This window comes from Herpailurus yagouaroundi, unplaced genomic scaffold (genome assembly GCF_014898765.1).
Source record: "Herpailurus yagouaroundi ecotype Mexico unplaced genomic scaffold, PumYag 182, whole genome shotgun sequence".
Taxonomy (NCBI): domain Eukaryota; kingdom Metazoa; phylum Chordata; class Mammalia; order Carnivora; family Felidae; genus Herpailurus; species Herpailurus yagouaroundi.
In genome coordinates, this window is record NW_024412413.1 from 9,997,521 (window position 1) to 10,002,754 (window position 5,234).

The following is a 5,234-nucleotide window of genomic DNA, read 5'->3' on the forward strand; positions in this document are numbered from 1 at the left end:
TTATTTTATTTTATTTTATTTTATTTTATTTTATTTTATTTTATTTTTTAATTTGTTAAAATTTTATTTTATCCCTTCCCCAAAGCACTGACATTAAGACATTATTTTTTTTAAGTTTATCTATTTTTGAGAGAGAGAGAGCGCACGTGAGGGAGGGAGGCACGGAGAGAATCCCAAGCATGCTCCTTGCTGTCAGCATAGAGCCCCACGTGGAGCTTGAATTCATGAACCATGAGTCATGATCTGAGTCGAAATCAAGAGTTGGATGCTTAACCAACTGAGCCACAAGGCACCCCAAATATTGACATTTTAAAATGAAACTGTCACATCACTCTTTTAAATGTATCCCGGCATAATTTAAATACCATAGCAATTTGATACCCAGCATCTCCCTTTAAAAATACATGAATAGGAGGGGCTGGCTAAATTGGTAGAGCATTTAGACTCTTGACCTCGGGGTTGTTGGTTCAAGCCCCACGCTGAGTGTAGAGATTAAAAATTTTTTTTAATCTTAAAAAAAATAAAAATATATGACTAAGTTCTTAAGAGTTGGACATTTTATATGGTTTTCTTTCTTCTTTGGACTCTTATTTCCTTTCCAGAAGTCTATCCCATGTTTTTATATCCAATGCCTTATTCATCATTTAATTTTATTTCTCTGTCACCCAGAATTGTGGCACAAATATTAATTTTTTTTCTCATTCCCTATGATTCTAAGGCTCTACATATTAAAATTTCTCCTGGATTAAGTTATCATTATAATTATTAGAACACAATTAAACAAAGCATCATAAATACATTAAACCTCTTAATAACTATTAAACATCGTACATTTTTTATTGGGAATGTATCTTTTTTTTTTTTAACTTTTTAAAAAAGTTTACTTATTTATTTAAGTAATCTCTATACCCAACATGGGGCTTGAACTCACAACCCTGAGATCAAGAGTTGCATGCTCTTCCTACTGAGCCAGCCGAGTGTCCTGGGAATGTATCTTTTAAAAACAAGATGGAGGCAGATTAAGAAAAAAAGATCCTGTATCCATGGAATAGTATTACTTTTGGCTATTTTTTTTTTATTTTTTATAGCTATAAGTGCTGAGATTCTTTGATCACATAATTTAGTAGGTGGGAATGGAAAGAATTTTGTTATAGTAATGTCACTCAGTTCTTTAATCTTTCAAGTTATATGCCAAAAATCTAGTAATCTATCTTAAATTATTTTTAACAATCTATTGGCTGAAAATTCTACGTGGTCCTCTTTCCATTTGTTGAAAGCAAAGAACTGGAATTCTCTTTGCAAAAGGATGTGTTACCAAGTCATTAGAATCATTTACTTTTCTCACTTCAATATCTTCATTTCTAATTGTCCCTGTACTCAGCACCTCTGAGGTTTTACATGCATAGCAAAGTCCATAGTGAGATTAAAAAAAATTTTTTTTTAATGTTTATTTATTTTTCATCTTTATTTGAGAGATAGAGACAGAGTGTGAGCAGGGAAGGAGCAGAAAGAGAGGAAGATACAGAATCCGAAACAGGTTCCAGGCCCTGAGCTATCAGCACAGAGCCCGACGCGGGGGCTCAGAATTCGCGAACCGTGAGATCATGACCTGAGCCGAAGTCGGATGTTCAACCGACTGAGCCACCCAGGTGCCCCAAAGTTTATTTTTGAAAGACAGAGAGAGACAGAGCACGAGCAGGGGAGGGACAGAGAGAGAAGGAGACATAGAATTTGAAGCAGGCTCCAGGCTCTGAGCTGTCCGCACAGAATCTGACACGGGGCTTGACCCTACTAACTGCGAAACCATGACTTGAGCCTACGTCAGATGCTTAACTGACTGAGCCACCCAGGCGCCCCCATGGTGAGATTTTGGATAGAAGAGAAATACTCTTTTTGTTTGTAAAATCGGAGGGTGACATTTTAAATATATTTCTCAGTTTTACCAATTTTAGAGAAAAGTATATATGAAAGTTCATGCTTTGGAAATCGATTTCCTAAAAACTCTGTTTCAGTGTGTCCCTCACATACCATAGTTTAAAGGCAACTTCTTTAAATTACCTTTGTTGACTTAAGTATGTCCGTATTCTCAACTTCTTATATCTAAAGTACAATGAACCGGGGCGCCTGGGTGGCGCAGTCGGTTAAGCGTCCGACTTCAGCCAGGTCACGATCTCGCGGTCCGTGAGTTCGAGCCCCGCGTCGGGCTCTGGGCTGATGGCTCGGAGCCTGGAGCCTGTTTCCGATTCTGTGTCTCCCTCTCTCTCTGCCCCTCCCCCGTTCATGCTCTGTCTCTCTCTGTCCCAAAAATAAATAAACGTTGAAAAAAAAATGTTTTAAAAAAATAAAGTACAATGAACCAAGCTAGCAAAAAACTAACGTCAGTCCTACCAAGACAGAAAGCAGGGCAACTGCATTTCACCTCTGGGTGAGTTTAATGACCCAAATAGCAGAGTTGTATCACTGAGAAGAGAGAATGTATGTACAGAACTTAGCATAGGTGGTTGATAGTAAAAGTAGCTTAAAAACAAAAACCTATGGCTTTAAATCTAAACAAGAGGAATAACTTTTAGTGGTTGGAAATTGGGTTTTGAATATAAATTTTACTGCTGTAATAACAAGAAAACAGATAAAATTGAAAATGGCATCGGTATTGGCACATGGAGTGCAGAAGGCAAACCAAATTTGCAGGAAAACTTGACAACTGAAAGAGAATGATCATCCCGGGATCCCGCAGGGAGGGAGTATAGCATAGGGGTCCTAAAACAGTGGTTCCCAATTGGAGTCATTCTCAATGTTCCCAAGGAGACATTTTGTTGTCACAACTTGGAGGAGGGGGGAGATTCCATGGGCCTGTAGTGGGTGGAGTTGAGGAATGCTGCTAAACAGCTTACACTGCATGAGACAACCCCCCCCCCCCCAACAAATTCTCTGGCCCAAACTGTCACTAGTACTATGTGAAAACCTTCTCCGAGCACCTAGGTTTGAGTCCCAGCTATGCCAATGGCTCTGTGACCCTGGCTGAGTGACTGAATCTTCCTAAGCCTCAGTTTTCTTTCTGAGAAAGTGGTATTTCCCTTGATTCTGAGAAAGTGACCTCTTCTGAGAGATGATAACAGGCAACGCCACTCTGAATGGAATTTTCATTGGCTCTAAAATCCTATGAGGTACTGTTACCTCGTTTACAGAGGAGAATAAAATAAAGTAACAGCTCATAGCACATGCCTAGGATATGGTGAGCATGAGCATTCCACGGTTGTCGGTTCTCAGGGTTTTGTTTTGTTTTGTTTTTTAAGGGTTTATATTTTTAGGGAAGTTTTAGAATTACAACAAAATTGAGAGGAAGGTACAGAGAGTTCCTATCTACCTCCTGTCCTACACATAGAGCCCCTCGCCATTATCAACCCTCTCCACATTCGTTACAATTGATGAACTTACGTTGATGTATCATCATCACCCCAAGTCTGTAGTTTACATTATGGTTCATTCTTAATGTTGTACATTCTCTGGGTTTCGATAAATGTATAATAATACGTATTCACACCATCATGGTACCATACAGAATAGTTTCACTGTCCTAAAATTCCTCTGTACTCCCATCTACTTATTCTTCCTCCCCCCCCCCCCCCACCGGTATCCCCTGACACAATCACTGATCTGTTTATTATCTCCATTGTTTTGCCTTTTCCAAAAGGTCATGCAGTTAGAATCATACAGTATGTAACCTTTTTAGATTGGCTTCTTTCACTTAGAAATACACAATTACGATTTCTCAAGGTCTTTTTGTGTCTGGATAGTGCATTTCTTTCTGGTGCTGAATGATATTCCATTCCCCTGATGTACCACAGTTTATCTGTTCACCTACTGAAGGACATCGGGGTTGCTTCCAAGTTTTGGCAACTGTGAATAAAGCTGCTGTAGCCACCCATGTGCAAATTTTTGTGCGGACTGAAGTTTCAAATCTTACAGGTGATACCAAGGGGCACTTGCTGGATCATACAGTAAGTGCTTAGGTTTTCAAATAAAGATGAACTGAGCAAAGCACATTTCCTTTTTCTCAACAGTCGTGGCTGTTAGTGATGAAATTCCTAGGTTCTCTGACCGCTCTACTTAATAAAAATCTTTCTCTGTGTTCAGAAAAAATTTAATGCTTCAACCATCTTTGGTAAGAAAACAGACATGTATCAAGAATGAGAAATGCATACTGTGGATTCACTTTATAATCAAAAACTTGTCTGACATAGGAAGACTAAAAGTTCACTTTTTTTGGATGTGGTATTCATCAAATAATGACATAAATATATAATTGCATACCGTGAAAAGTTTTATAAAGACAGAGGAGCTATGAGATGCTGTTAGACAAGGACCTGATCTCGTAGCAAAATACAAATTATTTCTCCTCAGCAAAATGTAGGGTTTCAGTGGAGCTACCTTACTTTATAAATTGTTATATGGAGAGCCTCAGATTTAACTACTTAGCATACATGATAAATAGGCAAACTAGTCCAAATTATTCCTTCAGTGCCCATACGTTCTAAATCACGGGAGCTTGACCGTTGTGCCACTCCTACAAGATTTATCCTTGAGTCTTCTTTATTTCATATCCCACCCATTAGCAAATCACTGGCTAAATTTCCAGACCATTCCTCTTTCACCCAGCGCTATTAACCTGCACCAAGCCCATCATCTCTTGCCTGGACTACTGCACCAACCTCCTCATTAACCTGCCTGCTGCTGCACTAGCCCACTCTCAATTTTTTCTCTACACTGTCATCATAGGGGTCCTCTCATTATGTCACTCAGCTGAAAACTTTCCGGAGATTTCCATTTTACCAAAAGGAAAAGGTACAGTTCACAATCTGGCCCTCTCTCTTTCTTCCTCCTCAAAATACGCCGGGCCACATTCTGCCTCAGGGCCTTTGCACATGTTCCTACCCTGTAGTTCTCTGCTTAAATGTCACTTACTTAGGGAGGCCTTCCCCAGGGCATTCTAGGCAAGTAACGCTATGACACCTACACATTCCCCTCTCCCACAGGCACACAAGTACTATGCCCTTCCTCTCTTTTTTTAGTTGGCGATACTTAACCTACCATTTGTCTCCTCTTCCCCACTAGAGTATAAACTCCATGAATGCAGGAACCCATACGTTCATTGCTCTGCCCCAGGGCCTAGCACAGTGCTTGGCCCATTAGGCGTTCGACACTTGCCCAGTGATTCCCACTGCCCATTCGCGTCC